The sequence below is a fragment of the Tachyglossus aculeatus genome, chromosome 11, assembly GCF_015852505.1.
Source record: "Tachyglossus aculeatus isolate mTacAcu1 chromosome 11, mTacAcu1.pri, whole genome shotgun sequence".
Classification (NCBI taxonomy): domain Eukaryota; kingdom Metazoa; phylum Chordata; class Mammalia; order Monotremata; family Tachyglossidae; genus Tachyglossus; species Tachyglossus aculeatus.
Genome location: NC_052076.1, coordinates 75,059,031 through 75,071,201, shown reverse-complemented (window position 1 = coordinate 75,071,201; position 12,171 = coordinate 75,059,031). Strand labels below are relative to the sequence as shown.

At 49.7% G+C, this 12,171-nt stretch overlaps 1 pseudogene; it reads left to right on the top strand.

The window, feature by feature from the left end:
- The first annotated feature begins 276 nt into the window (after positions 1-276).
- On the top strand, positions 277-1,205 carry LOC119934815 (annotated as a pseudogene).
- The last annotated feature ends 10,966 nt before the right edge of the window (positions 1,206-12,171 follow it).

Sequence of the window (12,171 nt, the reverse complement as noted above, 5' to 3'; positions counted from 1 at the left end):
CTCCTTTAAGGCAGATACCATATCTTTTGTTTCTTGTGTACTCTTCCAAGGATTTAGCTCTGCCTACAGTAGGTGGTCTATGAATACTATGTGTTGATTGATCGAGTGATTAAGGGACACAAAAATTTGAAACATGAATCATTTGAAATATTGAAAACTGAAAAGTGCTCTCCATTCTCCTCCTTTCTCCTGTCTCTCTTTCTCCTTCCTCAATCCTCCCTACCCCCAGGGTGCTCTGCAGGAGGCTTCTTCTGATTATAATGGATAATCAAGACAATGAACACCACTGAGATCTCTTTTGGGATGATGATTCTGTTACAGTTCAGCCTCGGGGTCTCAGTGAATGTTTTCCTCCTTCTGTTTTATGGCCACATGATTTCTGCCAGCCACATGCCCAGCTCCTCAGATTTGATTCTTACCCAGCTAACCTTGGCTAACACCATAATTCTGCTCACCAGGGGAATCCCAGAGATCATGTTAACTTGAGACTGTGAAATTTCCTAGATTATATTGGATGTAAACTCTTCATGTATCTTTATCGAGTGGCCCGTAGCTTCGGAATCTGCATCACCTGCCTCCTGAGCATCTTCCAAGCCATCACCATCAGTCCCAGCACCTCCCAGTGGGCAGGACTCAAAGTTAAATGACAAAAGTGCATCCTTCCCTCCTCTGTCTTCTCCTGGATCTTCAATATGTTAATTAATATTGAAGGTGTCATAGATATTAAAGGCCCCCAAAACAGTAGCTGCGTTCAAATCATATTGGATCTCAAATATTGCTTAAAGGTTCAAATAAGTGCAGTAACCACCCTAATAATTGCAGTTGTGCTCAGCTTCTGGGACTTATTCTCTGCGGAGCTCATGAACCTGGTCAGTGGCTACATGGTGTTTGTCCTGCACAGACACCACCGGAAAGTCCAGCACCTCTATAGACCAAGTCATTCCCCCAGACTGATGCCAAAGGTCAGAGCAGCCAAAAGAGTCATTGCTCTGGCCACCCTCTATGTTTTCCTTTATGGACAGCAGTCAATCATGCTGAGTGTTATAATGAACATGAAAAAGAATTCTTCACTGATAATGAATAGCCATGTGGTGTTGGGATTCACCTTTTCAGCTGTGAGTCTATTCCACATGATTTACAGGGACAGGAGAATGAGACGGTTCCGGAAAAAAGAATCTCCTTTTCCTAACACCGATCCCTTGTAAGGTCTAGGAAAACTATCTGCTCTTCTCACTGAGGTAAAGTCATTAGACTTTCTGATTTGGGCATCACTGATCCAGTGTCAGATGTTCTGTGTCACTTCACCACAGGTTTAAGACAGGACCAGATAAAGGCTTCCAAAAAAGTGTGACAAGTAACACTTTGTGACAGAGAATGTTGGGTGCAGATTATGATAAATTATTTTACCCAATTTGGGACCAATTCTGTAAATCCTGTCTCTGTTTACATTCCCTCCCCAGACACCCTAGATGTTTCCCAAAGCTTACCCCCTTGGACCTCCAAAGGAAGTATCTGCTTCTCCCCATGGCACCCCAGCCCTTCATCTCTAGCCCCTTTGTCTCCCTCTCATTCCCTGATGGTGCCATTAATGGCTTTTAGAAAAGATATCCACGTTCATTTAAATAATTAGAACCTAGGCTAAGAAGAGTTTGGGATACAGGACAGCAGTGAGTACTAAAGGAGGAGCTGGAGAAGGCCCCCGAAAGTGTGAGTTTGGGGAGGATGAGAAAAAGGGCAAAAGTACTAGGGAAGTCAGTCAATTATATGTATTAAGCAATTGTATTGTAGTGTGTGCAAAACACTGTACTAAACACTTGGGAGAATGCAATATAACAATACGCATACCAAGAGCTCTGACTGAGATGCTTGCTCTGTCTGGCCTCCCCAGGCTGCTAAAGATTCACCTCACCCAGATTCATGCTTCCCTTAGATGAAATCCTTGGATGCACCTCACCCAGATTTCTGATCCCCTGGGGTGGGATCTGTAGATTTACCTCCTGCTAATTCCTGGCCCCTGGGATAAGATCTGCAGATTCACACCACCGAGTAGCCCTAATTAATGGGAAGCTTCTACTGGATCAGGCACTCAGTGACAAGCACAAAGCCACCAAACCCACCACTGTATATAGCAGAAAGCTGTATTTCATACTTAATCTAATTTAAAAAGGGGTATATGCCTATACACATATACATTCACACACATAGATTATTACAAATTAGCTACCCATCTAACTGGTTTCCCCAAGTTTGTACAGATGCTCCCATGTCAGAGGAGTTCAAATAGTCCAGTTGCCCTCAACATGTCATCCTGTGCTTTGGCTGCAACCGCAGTAGGCATCTCAGTGCATTTCATAGATGGTTTTTGCCATGGCCCAGGGGAAAGGTCTTCCCTTTTTTATCAGTTGTTTCGGGTAGTTGCAGTGAGGAGACCTGACTTGCTGCTCTCGTTGCCTGCTGTCTCAAGCTAATTTCCAGGGGAAATCCTCCCCTGGTGGGCACATCTGGCAGTGTTTCTCCTGCCCTACAGCACGGAAACTCAATCAATTCCCTGACTTGCTCTCTGTGCTCTTCCCCCTTCCCCCAACCCCACAGCATTTATGTATATCTCTGTAGTTGTATTTATGTGTATTGATGTTTGTTACACACACACCCATCTGGACTGTGAGCTAGTTGTGGGCAGAGAATGCCACTGTTTATTGTTGTATTGTACTTTCCCAAGTGCTTAGTACAGTGCTTTGCACAGAGTAAGCTCTTAAGGAATATGATTGAAGGAATGAATGAATGAGTGAATGAATGAATGCTGGGAAACAAGATGTGATAATAAAACATAGCTCTCCCCCATCTTGGGAGGTTTTATGTGCTTCCTGTGGCCCCTTGGCTAACTGAGATATCCCTGCTTAGAGTGGTGTAAGATTGAAAAAGTTATCAAGGAATGTACATACAACGTTGTGCACCAATGACAACCCAGGTCCCTGTTACCCTTCCCCTCTTCAGGCTTGTGGCCTGGGGCAGAGAGGTGAGATCTGCATAGTCTCCAACCCAGAACCCCATGCACAGACCCTTTTCTTCCTCGGGGCATCTCCAGGGGGCTTCTTACCTGGAGCCCTGCCCAAAGGCAAAAGGTTCTTCCTCATCGTTCCTTCCCCTCCCTGGCTCCAAACTTTGGTCTGGGTTGAGCTCTGCTGAGGTGTGGGGAGAGAGATTCAAGCTGTCTTGTTGGCCCCCTGCGGTCCAAGGTGGCCCCATTGCGCAGAAAGCGCACTCCCCAACCCCTAGATATACCTCCCCTCCCCTAGGCCACATGCTCTAAGATGGAGGATCGGGCCATGAGGCGGAGAGTAATGGCCCATTGGAGGCGGGTCTAAGAGTGATGAATAGAAGCCATTGGACAACAAGGGATGCCACCTTTGTGCTCGACCGCCATTGAGAAGCCCCGGAAACTGACGGACAGCATGGGGACTAATGAGGGTTCGCTCCTGTGGGAGCATCTTTCAGAGGGCCAAGGGGAGCTGCCTGTGTCATCCAGGGGCGGGTTTATGCAAATGAAAGGATGTGTTAAAGCCTCACCCTTGAAAGCCTCCTGTGCTCAGTATGTGGACTGGACAACCCCGTGGACCAGTCAGTTCTGCTGGGCATTCTGTGCCTGGATTGGTGGTTTTTTCTGAGCCCTCCCAGGGGGGAGTGGGATTAAAGGTGCCTGACTTGGAGAGAGCTGTGTTGTTTGTCTTCTTTACGCTACCCCACCCCGGGAGTGGGAGCAGTCCCCAACTTCAGTGGTAAGCGGCATGTCTAAAACCACAGAGCTCTGAAGGGCAACCAGGAGGATGGCCTGCACTTCCTTAATGAGCCTAGGACTTTGCTTTTTTAGTTAAGAACTGAATTATTAATTTGGCAATACCACTTATGCCATCTATAGGTCTACCTGCCATAGGTGGCAGGTGAAAAGGTGGTCACAGAAGCAAGGTGAAAAAGGTCTTGATCCCCTGGGGCGGGACCCGTAGATTCACATCCTCCTAATTCCTGGCCCCTGCGATGAGATCTGTAGATTCACACCACACACTGGGCAGCCCTAATTAATGGGGAGCTTCTACTGGATCAGGCACTCAGTGACAAGCACAAAGTGTAACCAAACCCTACACTTACGGTGAAAAAAAAATTTTGGATGCCACAGACCAATACCACTCTTAGTGGGAGCGAGTGATTTTGGTCCAGGGGAGAATAGTAATAATAATGACTGTAATATTTGTTAAGTCTATGTGCTAGGCACTGTAATGAGCACTGGGGTGGATGCAATCAAATTGGGTTGGACACACTCCCTGTCCAACGTGGGAATCACAGTCTCAATCCCCGTTTTACAGATTAGGTATTTTAAGCATAATCAATCAATCAATCGTATTTATTGAGCGCTTACAGTGTGCAGAGCACTGTACTTGGGAAGTACAAGTTAGCAACATATAGAGACAGTCCCTACCCAACAGTGGGCTCACAGTCTAAAAGGGGGAGACAGAGAACAAGACCAAACATACTAACAAAATAAAATAAATAGAATAGACATGTACAAGTAAATTAAATAAACAAATAAATAGAGTAATAAATATGTACAAACATATATACATATATACAGGTGCTGCGGAGAAGGGAAGGAGGTAAGATGGGATGGAGAGGTGGACTAGGGGAAGAGGAAGGAAGGGGCTCAGTCTGGGAAGGCCTCCTGGAGGAGGTGAGCTCTCAGTAGGGCCTTGAAGGGAGGAAGAGAGCTAGCTTGGCGGAGGGGCAGAGGGAGGGCATTCCAGGCCCGGGGGATGACGTGGGCCGGGAGTCGTTAGCGGGACAGGCGAGAACGAGGTACGGTGAGGAGATTAGCGGCAGATGAGCAGAGGGGGCGGGGTGGGCTGTAGAAGGAGAGAAGGGAGGTGAGGTAGGAGGGGGCGAGGTGATGGAGAGCCTTGAAGCTCAGGGTGAGGAGATTCTGCCTGATGCGCAGATTGATTGGTAGCCATTGGAGATTTTTGAGGAGGGGAGTAACATGCCCAGAGCGATTCTGGACAAAGATAATCCGGGCAGCAGGATGAAGTATGGATTGAAGTGGAGAGAGACACGAGGATGGGAGATCAGAGAGAAGGCTGGTGCAGTAGTCCAGACGGGATAGGATGAGAGCTTGAACTAGCAGGGTAGCGGTATGGATGGAGAGGAAAGGGCGGATCTTGGCAATGTTGCGGAGCTGAGACCGATGGGTTTTGGTGACGGCTTGGATGGGAGGGGTGAATGAGAGAGCGGAGTCGAGGATGACACCAAGGTTACGGGCTTGTGAGACGGGAAGGATTGTAGTGACGTCAACAGAGATGGGAAAGTCAGGGAGAGGGCAGGGTTTGGGAGGGAAGACAAGGAGTTCAGTCTTGGACATGTTGAGTTTTAGGTGGCGGGCAGACATCCAGATGGAGATGTCCTGAAGGTAGGAGGAGATGTGAGCCTGGAGAGAGGGGGAGAGAGCAGGGGCAGAGATGTAGATCTGGGTGTCATCAGCGTAGAGATGATAGTAGAAGCCGTGGGAGTGAATGAGGTCACCAAGGGAGTGCGTGTAGATCGAGAACAGAAGGGGACCAAGCACTGAACCTTGGGGAACCCCCACAGTAAGGGGATGGGAGGGGGAGGAGGAGCCTGCAAAAGAGACTGAGAATGAACGACCGGAGAGATAAGAGGAGAACCAGGAGAGGACGGAGTCTGTGAAGCCAAGGTCAGATAGCGTGTTGAGTAGAAGGGGGTGGTCCACAGTGTCGAAGGCAGCTGAGAGGTCGAGGAGGATTAGGATGGAGTATGCGCCATTGGATTTGGCAAGCAGGAGGTCATTGATGACCTTTGAGAGGGCAGTTTCTGTGGAATGTAGGGGACGGAAGCCAGACTGGAGGGGGTCGAAGAGAGAGTTGGTGCTGAGGAATTCGAGGCAGTGCATGTAGACAACTCGTTCAAGGAGTTTGGAAAGGAATGGTAGGAGGGATATGGGGCGATAAATAGAAGGTGACGTGGGGTCAAGAGAGGGTTTTTTTTAGGATGGGAGAGACATGGGCATGTTTGAAGGCAGAGGGGAAGGAAACAGGGAGAGTGAGCGGTTGAAGATGGAAGTTAAGGAGGGGAGAAGGGATGGAGTGAGAGATTTCATGAGATGAGAGGGAATGGGGTCAGAAGCACAGGTGGCCAGAGTGGCACTTGAGAGCAGGGAGGAGAGGTCCTCTGAGGATACTGCTGGGAAAGATGGGAGAGTAGCAGAGAGTGTTGAGAGCCGGGGGGTTGGAGAAGGGGGGGAAGTGACTTTGGGAAGGTCGGACCTGATGGATTTAATTTTGTTAATGACGTAGGAGGCCAGATCGTTGGGGGTGAGGGAAGGAGGAGGGGGAGGAACCGGGTGTCTGAGAAGGGAGTTGAATGTACGGAAGTGCTGGCGGGGGTGATGGGCATGGGTGTCAATGAGGGAGGAGAAATAGTTTTTTCTGGCAGAGGAGAGGGCTGAGTTAAGACAGGAAAGGATAATCTTGAAGTGAACGAGGTTGGCATGGTGTTTAGACTTTCGCCAGCAGCGTTCGGCAGCTCGAGCATAAGAGCAAAGGAGGGGGACAGTGGCAGTGATCCAGGGCTGTGGGTTAATGGTACGAGAGCGGCGAAGGGAAAGGGGAGCGAGTGAGTCTAACTGAGTAGAAAAGGTAGAGTTGAGAGCAGTAATCTGATCATCAAGACTGGGTAGAGAGGAAAGGGAGGCGAGGTGGGGTGTGAGGCGCTCAGAAAGATGGATGGGGTCAAGAGAGAGGAGATCTCTGTGAGGGAGTAATATGGATTTACAGGGAAAAGGAGTGTGAGTGAGGAGGCAGGTGAGAAGATTATGATCAGATAGAGGGATTTCAGAGTTGGTGATGGTGGACACAGGGCAGCGATAGGAGATGATGAGGTCGAGGGTATGACCAAGTTGGTGAGTGGGTGAGGTGAGGTGGAGCAAGAAGTTGGCAGCGTCGAGGAGAGATAAAAGGCGGGCGGCAGAGGAGTCATCAGGGATATCCATGTGCATGTTGAAGTCTCCGAAGATCAGAGTGGGCATGGAGAAGGAGAGAAGGAAGGTGAGGAAGGGGTCAAAGTCGTTAAAGAATTTGGAGGTGGGGCCGGGAGGGCGGTAGATGACGGCTACAAGAATCTGGAGGGGGAGGTAGAGGCGAATAATGTGGGCTTCAAAGGAAGGGAAGGAAAGGGAATGGGGAGGAGGGATAGTGCGAAAGCGACATTGGGGGGCGAGAAGGAAACCGACACCTCCTCCTTTTCCGGTGAGTCTGGGGGAGTGGAAGAAGAAGAGGCCTCCACTGGAGAGAGCAGCAGAAGAGACCGTGTCGTCCGGAGCAGCCATGTTTCAGTTAGGGCGAGGAGGAGTAGAGAGCTGGAAAGGAATAGGTCCAGGATGAATGGGATCTTACTTAAAACGGAGCGGGGCTTCCAGAGGCCACACTTGACAGCATCTGTCGAGGGAGAGGAGGGAGGGGGAAGGGTGCGAGGGGTGGGGAGGGTTTGGATTGGGATGAGTTGGCGGGGGCCTGGGCGGGGAGATTGGGAAGAGGGGTGGCGATGGGAAAGGAGAACTGGGATGGGGTCGAGGCGGGGAGGAGGGGAATGAGGTTGCTGTGAGGGAAGAGCGGAGGAACTGCGCTGGTACAGAGGGATCCTTGGTAGGGGGTTGGAGGGAGTGGTCTTGGTGGGTGAGAGGGAGGGAAAAAGCTGGGTGGGAGAGGGGAAGGGGAAGGTGAGGAATGGGAATGGCAGTTGGGAGCAAGGGAATTGAAAGTACATGGTGAGTCAGCAGGGCGAGTGACAGTACAGCGGGAGGTTAACAATAGAGATGCAGAAGCAATAAAACAGTAGCAATGATATAAGAAGGCGATGGCATCACAGGGTGTAGTTAAACAATTAATATGCTATGGCAATAATAAAATTGTCAGATAATGATGTCACCGAGAGCAGATACAAGCTATTATGTACTGGAGTAGGGTGGACCTGTTAAGGGGGGTCAGGGAGTAGAGATACCTGGGGAGAGGAGCAAACAGCCAACTAGCATGGGAGGGCTGAGTAGGTGCGAATGAGGTTGTCGTTAATGTAACTTGATGGTAACAAGGGCCTTTTTCCCGGGGTTGAGGCGGGGGAGAGTCAGTCATGACCGGGCCGGGAAGGGGGGGGGGATGGGGGGCACTGTAAGGGAGGGCGCTTAAGTTGGGGGTGGGGTGGAGGCAGGGGGCGTCTATGGGGGCGCTCTGAGGAGGGGAGCCTTCCGGGAGCAGTGGGGACCACTTGGTGTTATGGCGGGCGGGTGGGCGGGCCTCTCGGGAACGGAGTCCCAGGCGTCTATGGCGGTGCTCTGAGGAGAGGATCCTTCTGGGAGCAGCAAGGCCAATTGGTGTGATGGCGGGCGGGCGGGCGGGCCTCTCGGGAACGGAGTCCCGGGCGTCTATGGCGGCGCGCTCTGAGGAGAGGATCCTTCCGGGAGCAGCGGGGGCCACGCGGTGTGATGGCGGGCGGGCCTTTCGGGAACGGAGTGCCGGGCGTCTATGGTGGCGCTCTGAGGAGAGGATCCTTTCGGGAGCAGCGGGGGCCACGCGGTGTGATGGCCAATTTGTGTTGCAATATGTGTTGCCAATTTGTACTTCCCAAGCGCTTAGTACAGTGCTCTGCACATAGTAAGTGCTCAATAAATCCGATTGATTGATTGATTGATTGATGGCGGGCGGGTGGGCGGGCCTCTCGGGAACGGAGTCCCGGAGGCACAGAGAAGTGAAGTGACTTGCCCAAGATCACACAGCAGATAAGGGGCAGAGCCGGGACCCATGACCCACTGACTCCCAGGCCTGTGCTCCATCCACTATATCATACTGCATCTCATTACACAATGGTGCTTTTCATGGTGTACTCTCCCGGACAGGTACAGATAGAAGCCCCAACCAATGACTGGGGCCTGCTATTAAGTGTTCATGAGGGGCTTTACAGACCCTGAGGAATAGTGCTAGCCCCAGTGTCAGGAGTCCCTTCCAGGTATCAATTTCTCAATAGTTCCGCGGTTCCTCCTTGGGGTTGCTGTTATTCATGAGTTCATACAACTTTAAGGTCCTCTTCTGATGGCTCCAGAACTTGCTTAGTATGGGATGGGTGAATCCAAGTGGTTGGTCCTCGAGACTTTACCCCAGTTCTTGTAGTTAGCAACATCTGATGTGGTTCCTTCTTCTGTGGCTCAAGGGTGTTCTTTCGTGTGACTGACTTAACACGTACCCAGTCGCCTGGTTTGAATGTGTGGCTCTGACTGTGGTCTGGTTTTGGCAGAGCTTGTTGCACCTACGAATGTAAGGATTTAAACCATTATTTAACAAATTACAATAATCCAATAAGGCTTCATCAGTAAGGACTATGTTCTGCCTTTCCCAGTTCATAGGAGGGGACATAGGGAGGTGCATGGACTTCCTCATCTGAACTTCATCAGGGCTCAAGTATGCCTTTTAGTTAGGTGTGTTTTGCAGACCAAAGAGGACCAAGGGGAGGCATTCTGGCCTTTTCGGTCTAGTGTCGGAGCATAGCTTTGCTTATCTGTTTTTTTTTCATGGTACCACTGTACCATTCTACCAGGCCCGCAGATGGTGGGTGATTAGAGCAATGGAAATACTGTTGTATACCTAGCCCTTTACAGCCATCTCTAACTATTTGTCCAAAAAAATGAGTACTGCAGTCACTATTGATACTGGCAGGTAAACTGAATCGAGAATAAATTTCCTTAAAAACAACTTCGCTGCTTTCTTGCTGCCCGCCTGTCAGCAGTGGAATGCTTCAATCCATCCTGAGGAGCCCAGACCCTGTGATTCCTGGAACCTGCAATCTGCCACACCACCCATCAGCTCGGACCCAACTCACTGCACTGGGGGCAGCACCATGTGGTAGGCACCAGCGGATTCCACTATACATTAAGATACAGACAGACTGAAAATGGCCTGAAATGAGTCCTAGCCATTCAGGAATAGCATTTCTGGGGCATTTCTAGGCAGCAGATGGTCACTTACTTCTGTGCTGCTCACCGCTAGAAGTGGCGGGGTGAACACTTAGAGGGCCAAACATCTCTCCATTCCCCCTTTGTCTTCCTGCCCAAGACCAGAGGGAGAGGAGAAGGAGAGTGAGGAGCGGGGAGGTGACCCAGGGATTGATTCCTTAGAGATATTCTTCATTTACATAGTCTTCTCTGTGACAGCATAAACAGCCCTCCCCACTCCCAGCCCTCCATCATTCTGAGTCATTGGCCCTACAAGCTTCTGTTAAGAGTGGGACTCTGGGGAGTCCGTTCCCCTGTCTCCTATAGAAGTAGCGTGGCTGAGTGGAAAAGAGCCCGGGCTTTGGAGTCAGAGGTCATGGATTCAAATCCTGGCTCTGCCAATGGTTAGCTGTGTGTCTTTAAGCAAGTCACTTAACTTCTCTGTGCCTCAGTTCCCTCATCTGTAAAATGGGGATTAAGACTGTGAGCCCCACGTGGGACAACCTGATCACCTTGTAACCTCCCCAGCGCTTAGAACAGTGCTTTGCACATAGTAAACACTTACTAAATGCCATTATTATTATTATTACTATTATTTTATTATTGCATACGAGCACAGGATGAAACTCGGAGTAAAGTGGAGTACTGGGGAAGAGCCCGGGCTGCCAATGGCTGAGTAGGCACCAAACCCTTGTGCTGCAGCTTTCCCTGTAATGGGACCTCCCTTTCAAGGCTGTTTGCCAGGACCGTGGAGAGGAGCCAGGAGCTGGGCTGAGGGCAAACAGCAGCAAAACTGGGACATTCCTTCTGCTTTTGTTCCTGAGGGAGAGAGATGAGGAGCGGGAGGGAAAGGGGTATTTGTATGGTTCTCTCCAAACAGCAGCTTGCACAGTTCCCAGGGAAGTGGGTTTTGGAAGGAGAAGAAGGAAGAGGAGGAGAACAAGGAAGAGAAGTTGAAGAAGAAGGAAGACGAGGAGGAAAATAGAGAACAGGAAGAAAGGACTGGACTGCGGGATGGTTCCCAGGGTGGAGACAATGTGATGAGGACAGAAGAGTTAGAGATTGGCCCCTTAAGAGTTGAGCCTCATCAACTGAGGAAGCATTTCCTGCCAAGGTCTTTCCTGGATGAGTGACTCTGGTCCAAATCTTTAGTGAGTGTGTGGGCCCTGGCAAAGAGGTTTGGTGTCCTGCATGGGAAGAAAACATTTCCCAAAGATGGGAGCTCCCGGGAAAAATTCCTGCTCATCCTGTAATTCCTGTCATCTCTACCTGGATGCCCCACTGACATTTCAACCTTAACATGTCCAAAGCGGAAACCTTCATTGTCCCACCCAAACCCTGTCCTCTTGGTTTTCCCACCATTGTAAACAACACCTTCCTCCTTGTCTTACAAACTCATTATGCTTGACTCATCTCTCTCACTCAACCACATATTAGTCTTTCATCAAACCTGCTCATTCTACTTTCACAGGATTTCTGAAATCCACCTTTTCCCCTTCATCCAAACTGCTTCCACACTCATCTAATCACTTATCATATCGCATCTTGAGTTCTGAATCATCCTCCACACTGGCCTACCTGCCTCCTATCTCTCCCCATTCCAGTCCATACTTTACTCTGCTGCCTAGATCATTTTTCTCAAAAGCCATTCAGTCCATATTTCCTCACCCCTCAAAAACCTGGTGTGCTTGTCCATCTACCTCTGCATCAAACAGAAACTCCTTACTAACTCATCCTTGGCCCTGAGGTCAATGAGGCCCCGTAGCCAGAAGGATCATGACGTTCTCAGCCAATCCCTACCAGGCTTGAGCTGTCTGTTAGCCCAGAGCTCTGCTGAGCCACTACTGACACAGCCTCTACTGGGGAAGGAGTGAAGGGAGAAAAGACAAGGAACACAAGAAGAGGAACATTTGATATAAAAAAGAAAAAGTAAAAACAGGAATGAAAGAAAACGAAGAAAGGTGGTCAGACAAAGCCTGATGATCAAAAAACAAAGACAAAAAGAACCAGAAACTTAGTTAGAACCGTTGTATCTGAACCCTGCTTCAAGGAAGAACAGCACTACCAACCTAGAAAATCTGTGAGAGCAGTCTTCAAAGAACCGACCTCATTTATCTGACTCTTCACTGCCATTTCTC